We start from the raw sequence: 18240 nt of genomic DNA on the forward strand, positions 1-18240 counted from the left end.
TTCCTTTTGTTTCTTTCTGAGAAAATTTTCTGACACTTCTGTTTTTATTCAGGCTATCCAACATGCCCATTCATTTTCAATGCAATCTTTTGAAAATCGTCAAAGATTGGTTGATATGAAGAGGGAAACATCTTCACTGAAGAGAGAGATAAGGGCCCTTGAAGCAAAAATGAAAAAACTGGAGGATCAGGCCGAGGCTGCAACGAAGAACCAAACCTTAGCTCTAGAAAAGGCCGAGGCTGCTGAAGCCGTTAAAAAAGTAGCTGAAGCCGAGAAAAGGGAGGCCGAAGCTCAGAAGGTCCGAGCGCAAAAAGAACTTCAACAAGCTCTGGCCACCAAGGAGGCCGAAGTGAAAGAGGCCGATGAAAAGGCCTATGCTCAAGGCATGGCCGACGTTGCAGAAGACTACAAGCTTCAAGTCAGGCAGGCATGCAACAGGGGATTTTCCCTTGGTTGGATGTCCCTGGTAAAGAAGCTTGATCTTCCTGCTGACTCACCATTGCGCCAGGCCGACGCTATTCCTTTACCATTCCCTCCTCCAAGTCAGACTGAAGACGAATCAGAGACCGAGGTAGAGGCTGAGGGTGAGGACGAGGAGAAAAATGATGAGGAAGCCTTGGTGAGGAAACCCAAGGATGCTGCTGGGGCCAAGTCCCCTCTTCCAGCTGAACAAGTTTTGGATTTAACTCAAGATGAAGGGGGTGATGAGGCTGTGGAAGTTTCCAAGGAGTCCGTTCAAGGGTGTCCATCATCTGACCTCCTTCTGACTGAAAGAAGTCTTGACACAACATTGGCAGAGATAGATGCCGAAATACAAGCGGAGAAGGTGGCTGAGGAGATTCCACCTGAATCGTCCGAGGTCCCAGTTTTTGCTGTGGCTGATGCTCAAGAGTCTTGAAAAAATTGTCCTTTGTAGTTTTTTCCTTCTTTTTACTGTTTTTTGCGCTTTGTACTTTCTTACTCTCTGGATAATGAAAAAATTCTTTCCTTTGGCCGACATGGTTTCTTCAATGTGTAATTGCAACAGTTCTTCCTCTGGATGTGATATTTTGTTGACTGTTTTTGCACAGTTTTGTACTTAGAAAGTTTTTTGCATGCTTCTTCATGTTGCTTCCTTGGTGCAATCTTCTCGGGGTTTCATACCCCGGGTACAACCACGAAACTTTTACGTCGGCAGGATACTAACCTGCAAACTTCTCACAAATTTCAACAAGTATAGAACATACATTTCGGAATGTAAACTTTGCAAGCTTCTTCTTAATTCTTAATAAGTACTAAATGGTAATCTACTTGTAAATTGCTACAAATTTCAACAAATAATGAACAATATACTTAGCCTTTATTTTAACCTATGTCCTTCTGTATACCTCTGCGGGTGATCATATGTCGGCTTAACATAAACTTGTAAATTGCTACAAATTTTAACAAGTGTTAAGCATCTTTATTGGGGTTCGAACAACCCACATATTGCTATGAGGGCTTAAGCAATAGCATCGGCCTATCTTCGACTTGTAAATTGCTGCAAATTTCAACAAGTGGAGATAAGGAATCTGCTTAATTCCAACTTGTAAATTGCTACAAATTTCAACAAGTGAATTAAGGAATAACATCGGCTTAACTTCAACTTGTAAATTGCTGCAAATTTCGACAAGTGAAGATAAGGAATCAGCTTAATTCCAACTTGTAAATTGCTACAAATTTTAACAAGTGAATTAAGGAATAACATCGGCTTAACTTCAACTTGTAAATTGCTGTAAATTTCAACAAGTGAAGAAAAGGAATCAGTTTAATTCCAACTTGTAAATTGCTACAAATTTTAACAAGTGAATTAAGGAATAACATCGGCTTAACTTCAACTTGTAAATTGCTACAAATTTCAACAAGTGAAGATAAGGAATCAGCTTAATTCCAACTTGTAAATTGCTACAAATTTCAACAAGTGAATTAAGGAATAACATCGGCTTAACTTCAACTTGTAAATTGCTACAAATTTCAACAAGTGAAGATAAGGAATCAGCTTAATTCCAACTTGTAAATTGCTACAAATTTCAACAAGTGAATTAAGGAATAACATCGGCTTAACTTCAACTTGTAAATTGCTACAAATTTCAACAAGTGAAGATAAGGAATCTGCTTAATTCCAACTTGTAAATTGCTACAAATTTCAACAAGTGAATTAAGGAATAACATCGGCCTAGCTTTGCCTGAGTTTTATATGTCTTCAATAAACATCCATGCATAACTTTATCAATCATATATGTTGAAAGAATTCTGAAAAGACTTTATTGATGATATCGGCCAAACAATGATGTTTATCTAATGATAGAAGAATTTCAAATTACAAGTATTCCAAGGTCTGGGCAATGCTTTGCCCTCATTGTCCTCAAGCCGATATGCTCCATTGCCTAATACTGAAGTAATTCTGTAAGGTCCTTCCCAGTTTGGGCCAAGCTTGCCCTCCCTGGGATCCTTCTTGTTCCCGACGACTTTTCTTAGGACTAGGTCGCCAACTTGAAAATCTCTTGGATTGGCTCTCTTGTTGTAAACTCTGGTAAGTTGTTGTTGGTATACTGCAAGCTGAATTGCAGCCTTCTCTCTTCGTTCTTCCAGTAAATCCAGGTCTCGGGCTAAGAGTATGTCATTGGTGCCATTCTCTACTCCCTGGGTTCTGATCCCTGGGATGCCGATCTCCAATGGGATGACTGCTTCTGTGCCATAGGCCATGGCAAAGGGGGATTTTCCTGTTGATCTTCTCGGCGTAGTCCGATATGCCCAAAGTACGTTGGGCAGTTCGTCTACCCACTTCCCTTTTGCTGCCTGGAGCCTCTTCTTTATTCCATCCAGGATTACTTTGTTGGACGCCTCTGCTTGCCCATTGCTTTGAGGAAAACTTGGAGTTGAGAAATAGTTCTTGATCTTGAATTTTGCACAAAAGTTTTTGATAAGTTTGCTGTCGAACTGTGTTCCGTTGTCGGCAACTATTGCTCTTGGAATCCCAAATCTGGTAATTATGTTTCTCCAAATGAAATTCTTGACATCCACATCTCGGATTTTGGCAAGAGGTTCTGCCTCTATCCATTTTGTGAAGTAGTCTGTTGCTACCAGTAAATACTTTCTTTGCCCAGTTGCTTGGGGAAGTTGTCCAACCAGATCCATGCCCCATTGGGCAAACGGCCAGGGGCTGGATACTGGGTTTAGGTCGGCAGCTGGCTGATGTATCAAAGGTGCAAACCTTTGACATTGCTCACACTTTTTTACATAGGCTTCGGCATCTTTTTGCATGTAGGGCCACCAATACCCTTGGGTAATGGCCCTATGGGCTAATGATCTGCCCCCAGCATGGCTGCCACAAATTCCTTCATGAATCTCATAAAGAAAATCTTCAACCTGCAAAGGGTGTACGCACCTTAAGAGTGGTCCAGTGAAGGACCTCCTGTAGAGATGGCCTTCCGCTGTTAGGCTGAATCTGGCCGATTTCAGCCTAATTTTATGTGCTTCTTTATGGACTTCTGGCAGCTTCCCCTCTTTTAGGAATGCAATGATTGCATCCATCCAGCTTGGTCCAAGGCCCACGCACATTGTTTCTTGTTCGGTGCTTTGTTTGTCTATACTCGGGGCCGACATGTAGTCGATCATAATTGTCCTTGTTTTTCCAGTTTGAATTGAGCTGGCCAGGTTGGCTAACGCGTCGGCGTGGGTGTTGTCATCTCGGCTGACTTGGAGTAATCTGCAGTTCTGGAATGGGGCTGCCAGTCGGATGACTTCCTTTGCATATGCCGACATTCTTTCGTCTCTGGCTGTAAATTCTCCTGTTGACTGGTTAACAATTAATTGTGAATCACAAAAAACAATTACCTCGTCTGCCTCAGCTGCTGCTGCTAGCTTTAATCCTGCAATTAATGCTTCATATTCTGCTTCATTATTGGAGGCTTTGAACCCCAAACGGATGGACTGTTCTAATATTTCCCCATCTGGAGATATCAGCAGTACTCCTGCTCCTGCCCCCTGGCGGTTTGAACTTCCATCGACGAATAATCTGAATGAATCGCCGATGTAGATGCTGCACGGTCTGAGTTTTCCTTCCTCTTGCTTTTTGGTCTTTGACTGGGATTCTTTCTGTTTGTTGGGATGGTCCTCATTTTGGCTCGACGGAGCCCGAGGTGTGATGGCTTCAGGTGTGAGTTCTGCGACGAAGTCGGCCAAAACTTGGCCCTTTATTGCTGTTCTTGGTCTAAATTCCAGGTCAAACTGACCCAGTGTCATTGCCCATCTTGCTATCCTTCCTGTTAAGTCTCCTTGATGCAATAAGGACTTCAGTGGGTGCTCTGTTAGAACCACAATCTTGTGTGCTTGAAAGTAATGGCTTAATTTCTTTGAAGCCATTACCAGGGCTAGCATTAATTTTTCCAGTGGTAGGTATCTTGTTTCTGCATTTGCCAAAGTCTTGCTTACATAATAGACAGCCTTTTGCTCTCCTTTTTCCTCTCGGATTAGTACTGCACTGACTGCGTGTTCAGAGACTGCTAAGTACAAAAATAATTCCTCCCCTGGGACTGGGTTAGAAAGGACCGGGGTTGTGGTCAGGTACTTTTTTAGGTCGGCTAAGGCAGCTTCACATTCTTCTGTACTTTTTTAGGAAGTCTGTGGCTTTTTTCACCAGGTTAAAGAAGGGTCTGCACTTGTCTGAGCTTCTGCTGATGAATCGGTTTAGGGCTGCGGCCCTTCCAGTGAGCATCTGGACTTGCTTTGCCGATGTTGGACTCTGTAATTCCAGGATGGCCTTGATTTGGTCTGGGCTGGCCTCAATGCCCTTTCTCGTTACCAGGTAGCCTAGAAATTTGCCTGACCCAACTCCGAAGGCACACTTTGCGGCGTTGAGTCGGAGTCGATATCTTTTGAGTATGTCAAAGACCTATTTTAGGTCGGCAAGATGGCCTTTTGATTCTTTGGTCTTTACGACCATGTCATCGATGTAAACTTCTACTGTTTTGCCAATCAGATGTTTAAACATTTTTGTTACTAACCTCTGATAGGTTGCTCCTGCGTTTTTCAGCCCAAAAGGCATTACCTTGTAACAGTACAGGCCTTTCGGTGTGATGAACGCGGTCTTCTCCTCATCTGGGGGGTACATAGCAATCTGGTGGTACCCTCTGTATGCGTCTAAAAAACTCATCCTTTCGTGTCCCGAAGTGGCGTCTACCAGTTGGTCGATTTTGGGCAGAGGGAAGCTATCCTTGGGGCAAGCTTTGTTGAGGCTGGTAAAATCTACACAAACCCTCCACTTGCCATTTTTCTTTTTTACTACTACTGTGTTGGACAGCCACGTTGGGTACTGAACTTCTCGGATTGCCCTGGCTTCAAGGAGTCTGTCTACCTCTTCCTCTACTGCTTCGACGTGTAATAACGTCGGCCTTCTGGCTCGTTGAATCACTGGTTTTGCCGATCTGTCGACATTCAGACTGTGGCAAGTGACCTCGGGGTCAATGCCAGGCATTTCATAGGGTGTCCAGGCGAATGCCTCTATGTTTGCCCTTAAAAAATCTTCTAGTTCCTTTTCTTCTTCTTTAGCTAAGCCAGAGCCGAGAAGAAAAAATCGTTCTTCGTCGCCCTCCTGGACGAGGATTTTCTTTAGTGCTTCTTCGCTTTTTTCGGTCGGTTCTTTCCCGACGTCTTCCAGGACTTCCATGTCTCCATCTTCAACTTCTGCTTTCTTTGGCTCCTGTATACTACAGGTGGACTTTATTGCTGCCATGGAGCAATTTTTGGCTTGTAGTTGATCCCCTCTGACTTCTTCAATCCCATTCTCTGTTGGGAATCGGAGTAGTTGATGCAACGTCGAGGGAACTGCCCCCATTGCATGTAACCACGGCCTTCCCAAGATGATGTTGTAGGGTGAGGGTGTGTCAATTACCAGGAATTCTGTCCTGATCTTCTTAGTGCCGGCTTGTACTTCTAAACTTGTTGCACCCAGTGGCCATGTCGGCGTTCCATTAAAGCCGACCATCGGGCCGCTGGATTGTTCTAGGTCATCGGGGTGAAGGCCTAGCTCTTTGTAACATCTGATGTACATGATGTCACAGGAGCTGCCTTGGTCTATTAGGATGCGCTTTACCTGGCACTCCCCAACCTGGAGGGATACTACCAAGGCATCATTATGCGGATGTTGGACCAGTTCTAGGTCGGCTTCAGTAAAGGCTATCATTGGCCCTTGGCATTCATCTGGCCGATGTCTCTTTTCCCCAACTTGGTAGATATGCTGTAAATGTCTTACCCTCTGGGTTTCTCCTCTGACTTCGTTTTCGTTGACCCTTGAGTGGATCACATTAACCACCCTTGGTTCTCCTGCTTGTGGTAGCTGTGCTGGGGGAGGGGGTGCTGCTGGTGCTTGAGGCAGCCTCGCCTGCTCTTCCCTTGTTCTGGCCTCATCGATCAGGTCCCTCAGAAGGCCTTGTCTTACTAGGTCCTCCAAGTGTGCTTTTAAGGCTCTGCAACCTTGAGTTGGGTGCCCTTCTTCATTGTGGTAGGCACATCGTCTACCAACATTCCTTCCCATAAATTCCCCCGGTGCTCTTGCCGGAGGCCTGAAATATGGTTGATTTCGAATCCGATCTAAAATTTTATGGATTGGGATCCGGAATACCGTTGTTACTGCCTGTTTATTTCTTAGTTCTATTTCTTGTTTGGTCGGCCCACTGTTGACTCGGGCTCGCTTTGGTGAGCCGTTTCCCTTTTCCTGTTTTACCTCTTTGTTTCCCGATGTATCTTCCTCGGCCCTGGCGTATTTCTCAATTCTTGCCATGAGTTCTTCCATACTTTTTGGCAATGTTTTTGCCAGAGACTTCCGTAGTGGGCAGTCATCTTTCAGGCCGTTCTTGAAAGACACGACTGCTACTTCCTGGTTGCATTCAGGTATTCGGTTGAACACCTCGTAATACCTCTTTGCATAGGCCCTAAGGCCTTCTTCCTTGGTGATTCTTAGAGCCATCAAAGCATCAACCCTCAGGGGTTGCAGCTTGTTGGTCACGAACCTGGCCACAAACATCTCGGCCAAGCCTTCCCATGTCTTTATGCTTCCTTTCGGTAACTTATGGAACCAATCAGATGCAATTTCCCCAAAGGATGAGGGGAATACCTTGCAGAGCAACGGTTCGTTCCCGCTATATAGTGCCATTGAATTTAGGTATAGCCCAACATGAAAGTTTGGATCTGACTTACCATCATAGATTTGAAACCTCGGCATACTGAACCTCTTGGGCGGTTCGAATTTGTCCAGTTCCACCGAGAAGGCTGTCTTCGGTTTTACTGGAGAGTTTACCTCGGCTTCTGCATTCTGCTGCCTCCTCTTGAGGTAGTCCCTTAAGTCTTCTTTGCTCCTCCCTGGAGCTCGGCTGTCTTTAGATTTTAGTCTTTTTGGTATACTGCTTTCGGCCTCGAGGTGGGTCCGTTTGGGTCTTTCTTCATGGGTTGTGTCAAAGTGGAGTACTTGCCCCTGAACATGTCGATGTTCTTTGGGGTCTGGATGCTTCATGTGTTGCGTCCTTCGGGACTCTTCTTGCCTCGGCCTTTCTCGTCCGACTTCCCTGGAAGACCGGTGAGAATGCCTTCCGCTCCTGGTATGTTGAGGGACCTCGGGGATTGTTTTTCCTCCACCCTTCTGGGTGTTAGTTGCTGGTATCGGCGTATCTTGCAGCGGGTATGGCGGTTGCATAACATTATTCTGCGTCATGAAGTTGACGACTGACTGGAGGTCCGCCAACTTGTTTGCTAATTCTTTTACTTCCTCGTCTCTGCGTAGGCACCTGTTCCTCCATACCTGGAGGTTGTCTTCATTGTAGTATTTTCCTTGGTTTGATCTCTTTGCTGTGTCGCCTTCCTGGATGTCGTCGTTCTCCCTGTGACCCTGGTCACGGGCTTCTGTATTGTGATTGTCTCCTTCAGTGTCAAGGTTAATTGGTCTGCTGCTCCCAGAAGGAGCATCATCCCCAATATTTCCCTGCTGTCCGTTATTGGCCATCTATTCTTCCTTCGTTCCCACAGACGGCGCCAAATTGTGTGGGTAAAAATCTGACCACACTGCCCGTTTAGTGATCAGCAGTAAAGCACCGGTAGAATAGATGGCTTTAGCAACCTGTAACAGAAAGAAAAAGCTCCGGTGGTGGTTCTTCCACCCGGGGGCACTCCGACGATCAAGTCAGTATGTTTCTCAAGGATAATCAAGTACTAAACTGAATACACAAAGTATGAATTGCATACCTTAGACCCACGGGGGTGCCTCTCTTTTATAATACACTCAATCCAAGTCCAAATAGAAGTATGACTTCTATGAACCCCAATCTTAGTGCTTACTCTGGACTCTTTAGGAGATAGAGATAAACTCCCTAAGAGTTTTATCCTTATCTTAATTAAGTCCCCTCTTTGCTTTAGGACTCTTGTCCCTTATCTTCGGATTCCGATATCTTCAGAGATAACCTCGGCTTCTCCGAGATTACCTCGGCTTAACTACTAGGGCACGTGGCACCTCGGCTGACACGTCGGCGTCACCATGCCACGTGTTGGTATTCAGAAAATATATCCCCACAGATTCTTTCAATAAATTTTGTCATTAACCTAAGGTTTTGTTTGATTAAAAAGAAAAACTGTTAGAAAGTGAAAGAAAATACATTTTATTACAAGTATTTGATTAATTTGAAAATTTTATAAGAAAAAAATAGAAACTTTTAAAATTTTAGTTATAAATATCTCACACATTTATTTTTTAAGAGTTCTACAAGACTAGTGGCATTTTCATTATTAAGAGTTTAGAAAAGGGAAAATTAGTAAAAATAACAAAAGTTAATTTTTTTTTTTTTTTTCATAATCTAGATTCACATAACACTGTAGGATGCGTTATATTTGTGAAAATTTTCACCAACTATTTAATTATCTATATATATGTGATGTCCTTGGTTTCGGACCCGACTTGAATGTGCCTTTTGAACTTACAGCTTTCTTTTGATGCTTTGAGGAGTTGTGTTGCATCGATGTTTGAGAATTCAAACTTGTTTAATCCTCTTAATGTTAGACCAAGTTAGAATTTTTTGAGTTTTGGGCGTAAAGACGAAACTGAAGAGAGTGGCATCACCTCGAGAAATGTGGGCAGAACTCAGTAGAACCGCATGTGTGGGGGCTTAGGCCACACGTACAAGAAAGGGTTCGATCAGGAGTTGGAGTTCTACTTTAAAGGCACATGCGGTAGAAGATTTCTATACGTGCAGGAAAGACGCCGCATATGCGGCCAAGCGCGTGAACTACCTCGAATTTTGTGCTTTTCAGCTTATTTGTTGCATCTCTCTATTTTTCTCTCATTTCAACATATCTCTCTTTCTACTATCCTTTCTCTCTTTTTCTCTCATCTCTCTCTGCTCAAACTGTAAATATTTTACGTTTTCTTTTGATCCCATGAATCCATTAGGAGTTTGATACTAGTTCCTTATATCAAATTGACGAACGTGCCGAGGGCTTTGTTTTGACCGGTGGAGATCGAATTTCGGCGAAATTGGTTTTTAGGCTTTTCTTTGCTTTTCTCTTTGAGATAGGGATTTCTTTGTTTCTCTTCAATACCTGGTTATAGATAGACATGTGGTAGATTTTATTGCATTAAAAACTTGATTTGTTGGGCATTTTTGAAAATCATATGATGAGGGTTAGGGTTTATGATCTAGAATGCAGTATTGTGTTTTGTCGTGAATCTATATGATTGTATGTTTGAGGAACATGCTTAAAATGATTAGAGTAAAAAGTCCTAATTATTTGTTATGGTTTATGGTAAATAAGGAAAATTTGATGATTTGATATTATTTGAACCATGTGTGGTATTGCGTATTAGAAGTGTGAAAAATGGGTATGAGAGAAAAAAAAATAAAGAAAGAGATCATGAATTTAATTCGTGTTAATCATTGTTGATGGTTTTATAATTGTTGGGTTGTAACAATTGTCGTGGGATTAGGCTTTGAATTTGAAATAAGGGGAAATTGAAATTGAAACCAAGAAGAGGTTTATAAACTTTTGTGAAATGAGAAACTAGAATGGGAAGAAAGAAGAGTTTATGATTTTATTTAAAGATGAATAATTGCACTCGTGATGAACTTACTACTTGTTGAGCCAATTTAATACTTTGAATTAAATTATGAAAATAGAAGGGAATGAGAGGGAAGTGATTTATTTATGAAATTTGAAAAAGGCATGAAGTGGAAAAATCAAATTAATTGGAACTAAATGATAAAAGTTATGTAACTTGTGAATTAGGAGTGTAAAAATTGTTGGAACAATCTTCTGTGTAAATAAAATAATTAGAAACAATTCAAACAAAATAAAATAAAACTTACAGTATTTATTTTGTAGAACCGAATAAATAATTCAAAGACCAAGTCGAATGTGTGATACTCTGTCCTTAAGACAGATTCGCCCCGCTACGGTGCTTACGGTTGAGTGGTGTCTATCTCCCAGGATACAATGATCTTAACCAATTTGTAATAGCACTCCAAAACAAATTGTTCGGCGAACCAAATCTGTGTTCTCACTCTCTGAATAGTTATTCCTAAAATTATATATGAAGAATAAAATGCACCAGAACAAAATGACAGTAATAAGACAAAATCTAGACTAATTTTGGATTAAAAAGGACTGCAGGAAAAGAATCTATATATAGGCACAAAAGGTGACCAAAAAACTGTCCCAACAGGTGCATAAACTGCCGAACAGATGCAATGTTTTGAATCTAACAAGATTCCGACTGTTACACAAAGATCATTTTTATTTAAACAATTGAAAAAGTACCCGTTGGAGACAAAGTAAAAGGAACTGTAGGGATATAAATTATTAAACTATTTGAATAGTTTAATCACTTTTTCAAAATTGTTTAGAACAAGTACCATTGGTGGAACAGTTAACCTGGTGGAACTTTATTATTTAAACTATTAGGAATATATATATATATATATATTAAACTACTAATATATATATATATATTACACTATTTGAATAGTTTAATAAATAAAGGAAGAGGTACAAACTTTAGGAAACTACTTAAGAACCCAAAATTTGAATTTAGAATTAAATTAAATTTCCACAATTACAAACTTTAGGAAACCACTTAGGAACTCAAAATTTGAATTTTAGAAATAAATTAAATTCCCACAATAATTTTTATTGAAAAAATTCAAATGAATTTTATCTAAAAATTAATGTTAGACTCGAAAACGACGTTAATTTCTCATTCACTCATAAATGGTTTTGACGTTCCGTCTTCATCGTGTGACTTGCTATGCGGCAAGGAACACTTCACCTGTTCGGACCCATCCCAAAAGACGTTTGGGGCCCACTCAAATTTGGGCTAAAAAATATGCCTATATTAAACCATTTTTCCAACAAAAATGGCCCACAGCCCGAAGCCTGCTCGCTACCCAGGGTGGGCCTAACCCGTTTAGGCACATTTGGGCCTTGGCCCCAGCCCGAGCCCCTAGGCCTGGGCCATCATTTTGAAGCTCGGCACGACCTGCTTGAGGCCCACTCAAGGCCCAGCCCGAGTCCCTAGGCCTGGACCATCATTTTGAAGGTCGGCACGACCTGCTTGAGGCCCACTCAAGGCCCAGCCTGCCTGAGGCTAAGTGTATTTTTTTGTGAAAAATAACAAAATTTTAGTAGAAAAATTTTAAAGAAACAAAAAAAAAATAGTTAGGCCCGCCAAAGCCCGAGGCCAGGCACAAGTCTACTAGGCCGGCCCATCGGCCCGCACAAGGCCTGAATACCCTTGGGCCTGGGCCTATTTTTTTGGCCTGTGGGTTGGCTCGGCCCGAATTTTGGCTGGAGCCCGCAAGGCCCACATGGGCTGGGCCAAGCTAGATTTACATCCCTATTGTGAATGTAAATACAAATTTAAATTGGAAGGATGGAATTGAATTTATGGAACTAACTCGTGTTCTAATTATTAATGAACGGAAATTGCGAAGTTAAATATTGAGGTTAGGCCTTTCTTATTCTAGAGGTTTTGTCCTAGGCCTTCAGTGGAGGATGTTATGGATGTTGTTGAATAAATGATGCATTTCGTGCATTGTTAAATAAATTGTGAAATTTGGAATAGTGTATTAATTATTGAGATGAATGAAAGAGTGCGTGGAACAGGTTCCTCTTCCCACCGGTTCGAGATCTGGTAAAGTTTGACGCTTTGACATGGATTCCTCTTCCCTCCAGTTCGCGCTCAATAAAGTGTATTGTGGTGGTTATGGCTTGATGAAGCCGGGTTAATTTATATGATAGTTATGTGTAGTTTAGCTTTATACTTGGAATGCGATGAAAAGGAGATATTATTGGCTTTCCATGCTTAAGACCGATAAAATATGTTAATGCATGTTGGCGTGCCAATTGTTGCACGTATACATTGTTGTGGGTGCTCCATTTACTCTTGTGTTGCATGTATACATTGTTGCATGTAACCAATTGGGGTTTAACTGGTTTTGTGTGATCAATTAGTATATGTCCAACAAATCCACAATTGAAATGAGATTGTTGAGATTAAGTAATGTTATGTTTGGATTTAAGATTTGAATAGAGATTGTTGAAGAAAAATGAAAGGTAAAAGAAATATAAATAAAATAATTGAATTGTTTTTCATTTCCCTTTTATTTTCATTTTATCTCACAAATTCTTATTAAAATTATAAATCCAAACACAATCTAAAATTTGATTTATTTAAAAACAATCTAGACAAATATGGGAGGCCAATTTAGCCCTTCAAATCACTCAAATGTCCCATTAGCTTTTATTTTTGTGGTTGGCTATTTATGAACTTGATCATTTATGTAGAGACCCTAATTTTGGTAATTACACGTGAAACCCTGAGCCTTAGGTTAATAGTATTTTAGTCCCTAGTTTCGTAAAAATCTGCAAAATGGCCCAATAAAGAATAATTGTCCCATATATTATCATAATTAAATCCTAGAACACCACTTTATAATTGAAAATACCCTAAAACTTGGTTTTTATTTATTTCACCTCCTAGTTTCTAAATTAACTCATACAATTTATTTTTTTCGTTCTTTCATTTATTGTTTATTTGAATATTTCTTATTTATTTGAACATGAATATTTACATAGGTATTATAAATGTTATTTTGGGAAAAATTGGTTGAGAAAAATATCTAGATATTTACTACTTTCCTTAGTCATTAAGCTTAAGGGTAAAATGATATTTTCAACCTAAACTCATTGCCTATAAATTGAGAGCATTGCCTCAATTCTTGACTCATGTTTCAGCAGCCAAGGAGAGGGTGAGAGAAGGAAAGTGTGACTAGGGGGAAGTAGAGAAGAAAATTGGGGAAAAAAAAAAGAAGAAGAAGAAGAAAATGAAGAAAATATGCTTTCTTGAGTCAATGTAAGAACACATCTCTCCCTTGTCTTTTCTAATTCTTTCACCTATCTCATCCTATTGTCTAGTATGTCCTCTTGTGTTTCATATTAATGGTAAATAGGGTTTTTGGTGTGTATGAAAGTGTGGGCATGATCTAGTGACTTTGTCTAGCAATTTGTCAAACTATGCACTGCTGCAACTTCTCTAATTTAAAAGAAAAATCAAATTTATTTATTTCTCAAATCTGAATTTAATATAGGATATTTTGTATGTTTAGAGCTTATGATAATTTTATTAGCCCCTCATTGTGTGTTTTTAGGGCTTGGATATTTTGTTTTAAAAATCTGGTCCTGAGTCTCTGAAAACAATCCACTTCTTGCAATTTTATAAAATTTCAGAAAAATCATCTCATGTCGGTTCTTTTGTCAACATTTAGAATTCGGAGTCCTCTTTCCAACGGAATTTATTTGGGTGAAAATTATCAGGTAGAGTGAGAGGAAATCTAGTTTTCCCAAAAAGTGACAAATCTGGACATGTTTTCGAACATAGTTTGTAGATGAATTTCTGGATGTGCTATGCAAATTCTGAAAATTGGAACTGAAAATAAACAGGTTTTTTATTGTCTCTGTGCAATTTTAGTCCCTAATATAACCTAGAAGTAGTTATCCCGAAGGCAATCAAGATTATGTGTTGGAGCCGTGGTTCACTTGAAGACTTCGACTAGTAGTTTTTTTTTTTTTTTTGACAGTGTTTTGTAATCTTATAGCGAAACACAAATGAATTATCTATGCTATTAACTCTGCTTATATGTGTATATTAAACTATTTTGGTTACCTATCCTGTTTGAGTTGTATTTTGTACATTTTTTTTACGGTCTCGAATTTTGGGGCGTGACAATTCACACATTAATTGTAACGTCCCCAAATAATTGACATAAAGATAAGTCCAATTACTCTATTCAAACATAATAATCTTAACCCTAGCAGTCAAATCTCTATATTGATATTCTATTCATGTGAGAGATTTACTATATTCACTCTTCTTAAAGTTTTGAATAGCATATGAGACAATAAGTACATGGAAATAAATAAAAGAATGCCCCACGAGCTAAAATTCCAAAGCTTAAGCCTGGTTACACAAAAAATGGTTATCAAACCCATACAAATAAAGCCTTTGACTTGTTAAAAAAATAATAAACAAAAGAAGAAGAGCCTCATGCTCTCAAAATACTTCTTACGCCTTTAGCTAGGCAAGATCACCACATCCTTTCCTGTACAAATCCACTAGTGATGAGTACAAAACTCAGTAGAGAGATCTTAACAAACTATATATGTTTAAGCAGTCTTACATATATGAATGCAATACCATGTCATGCTCCAAAGCCACAAGTTTTCCATTCTTGTGAAAACGCATGCAATGTTCTTTTCAAAACATTCATTATCTCAATGAAATTCAAATAACAACACAGGGTGGTAAATACTACTTAGGTAGTCCCTACGCTGGTGTCTGCAAATAGGCATAACAAGCTGTAAACGCAAATTTCGTATCCTGTAATTAAGACGTGAAATAAATGCACAAATAATTATTTTTATTAATTATGATAAATGGGTACTATTCTCTATGGTTTGCTCTATTACAAAAGAACAAATCCTTTGATTCGATCTCTGAAATGGGCTACAATCCAACGACTGTAGAAGCTTGTTGTTGAATCGAACAAGTTGATGGATTTCTTCAAGTCTTCGAATGGAAAAACTTGGAGAAAAAAAGACTTGATCGAGGGCTTGAACGACTTAATCTCGAACGAGCCTTGAAATGATCTCTTTGAAAATAGAGACCAAATTTGTATTGTAACTTGAAAGGATTGGCACAAGTTTGGAGTGCTTGATAATCATTTCTTCTAAGTTTGAGGAACTTTAGAGAGAATTTTAAGAAGAGAATTTGGCAGAGTCTCGAGATTGCTTAGGAGCTTGCAAGACCAAAGAATGTGTTCCTTCTCCCTAATAAGAGCCTTTATTTATAGGCTTAGGAGGGGAGAGTTAATTTTGGAAACCCCAAATTGACTCTAATTTCCAAGAAACAAGCAATTTGTTTCTTATTTTATGGACATGATTTGCATTCAAATTTAAATTTAAATTTGAATTATTCCATAAAATTTTGAAAAAAATATTTTCATGGGCTCTGCACATTTGGGTTGACCTAATTGTCAAAATAGGTTCACTTTTCTTTTGGTGTGACCCATAATTTAAAATGGGTTAAAATCCATCATTTTAGTAGGACCCATATCCATTTGAAAATTTTGACCACCTTAATTTTGACCAATCAAGAAAATTTATTTTCCGTGATTAATCAGACGGTAATCAAGACACATAAAAATTTAAGTGTCTACAAATTGCCCCTACTTCAAGATTCTGGTTTGATGCTTGCTTTCTAGCATCAAACGTGAGATTTGAAGTAGATTGGTCATGTTCACAAAGTGAGAATTTTAATTTGGTCATGCTTCAGTTTTTATTTATTTTTACTTTATTATTATTTTTTAACAACTTTATTTCATATGGGCGAAAAGCATCATGCAGTTTATGCTCATGCGATTAAGAGCGTTACATTCTGATGGATAGTAGCGCTTTAAGAACTTGCCATTGATTGGGCCAACTCTAATACCTTCTTCATCAACAATCTTGTATGCTCTATTAGTATAGACTTCAGTCACCACGTATGGACCATCCTACTTGGACAAGAACTTGTTTCCAGTACGGTGCTAACAGATAACAAGCCATTTACAGAAGCTGAGTCTCACTTTGTTGATGCAAAATTTTATTTGGATTCCAATGGGATACCTGAAGTTATTCTAACTGAAATCCCTTCTGCAAGGAAAGAGAAAATGAATGAAGAAAAGCAAGTTTTGTTGGACTTCTCAAAGGAAGACATATCAAGTGTAAAAAAAGCACCTAAGGTCGCGTCACCACAAAAACAGCCTTCATCCTCAAAAGGCCATGCAAGGACAAAAGTCTTTAAGTATGTGTTGAAGTCTCAACGGAAAGAAGGTCAGTCGTCGTTTGAAGAAGTCACGACGCCCGCAAAAATTAAAGGAGACTCTGTTCACCCCGCAATAAAAAAAAATCTGCAGATACTAAGTGTAACAACCCCGACCCATGATTAACGTTAATCCATGCTTAATTATGCCTAATAAGTAATTAAAGTGAAAATTTTTCATCATATGTTGCTTATGTGTGTTTGTATCTGTTTAACGTAGAAAGATCTATTCATGTTTTCGTTTCGATTTGCGAATTAAAGGCCTTATCGGCATCCGATTCAGAAATTGACTTGGTTTATGTGTTCATTGAAATTTTTAGAATTTTATGGTAGGTTTAATTGAAATTCGATTCGGAACGATTAAATTAGATTAATTTAATGCCCATTTGATTAGCTTTAATGAACTATCACTAGGTAAGCCTATATAAGGCCACCCTCATCACCTCTTTTATACTTTACACTCTCATGCACTCATATCTTTGAAGTCAAACGTAGGAGAGAGAGAGAGAGAGAGAGGGAAAAAATTGAGTTCAAGAGCTTAAAAAGAGAGATTTGCTAGGAATTATTGAAGAATAAGAGTGAATTTGGAGATTGAAACTTTTACACTTATGAATCTAACACTCTAGGCGAGAATTCTAGTCTTTGACCTTGTAGAGTAGTTGATTAATGCATGAAAACAAATGAATTAGGTGAATTCATAAGGGAATTGAGCTAGAATTGAAGAAAGTTAAGTCATTCCATATATGTATGCATATATCATAGCATTTTGAGTTTGAATTTCAAACAAATCCCCCATGCATGTGTCTATCTTGACTTTGTTTTGAGAATACATAACATTTCTTACCATTGGACCACATTTGATCATGTTTTGGAAGCTATGAGGTCAAATGAATATATACATGTCATATTTATAGCATGTTCTTACATTTTAAGTTAAATTTTTGCACAATTGACTTGCTTTTGGACCTTGATTTCATGAAATGAACTTCAACCATGATGTTTTACAAGTTCTTAGATATTTTCCAGAATTTTGGCCCAAGTAGATGAGTTTTGAGGTGTAGGATTCTAGTTTGGAGCTTGGGAGTGCAAGCTGGAAATTCCAGATTCTGCACTTCCGCTCGAGTGTGAGATTCTGTGCTCAAGCGGCCACCTTTGTTTTTGCATCTCCGCTCGAGCGACCAGAAGTTCACTCAAGTGTGAAATACATGCTCCCAGAAGTTTCATGTTTTTGTAGACCCGCTTGAGCATCAAGAGTTGCGCTCGAGCGGGGACATGAGTCTAACGCTCGAGCGACCATCGAGCGGGAAAATCGCATAACCAGTACTTTTTCAAAATTGTAGAGCGCTCGAGCGTGGGAAGTTGTGCTCGAGCGTCCCCTCACACATTGCATGTCCACTCGAGCGAGACTCTTGTTTTGAGCAAGTTTTATTAAATCTGTTCAAGTACATTTTGGCATCCTCATTGCATCCTAGGCGAGCCAAGATTAAGACATAATAATGAGGGTAAAATGTAGAAACACACTAAGAATATTATGTAATGAGTTAGATATATTCCAACGTGTGTTTCAAATATGTATTTGTCATGTGTTGATGTAGGTCACGTGCCGTAAACTGTTTGATTAGTCTGCCTTGTCTGTCTGCACCCGAAGCTAACTGTGAGTAATAACTTAGTAAAGCTATGTTCAACTTTATTTATTTTCTGTATGATGAAATAAGATATGTTTTCTGAAATGTTATATTCTGTATCATGGATGATTGTCCAAATTCTGATATGTATTCGTGGCATCCTTAGCATCATGTGTTATCTGTTAGTTGTTACCTGGTATT

The sequence above is a fragment of the Camellia sinensis genome, chromosome 5, assembly GCF_055761805.1.
Source record: "Camellia sinensis isolate YWXY chromosome 5, ASM5576180v1, whole genome shotgun sequence".
NCBI lineage: Eukaryota > Viridiplantae > Streptophyta > Magnoliopsida > Ericales > Theaceae > Camellia > Camellia sinensis.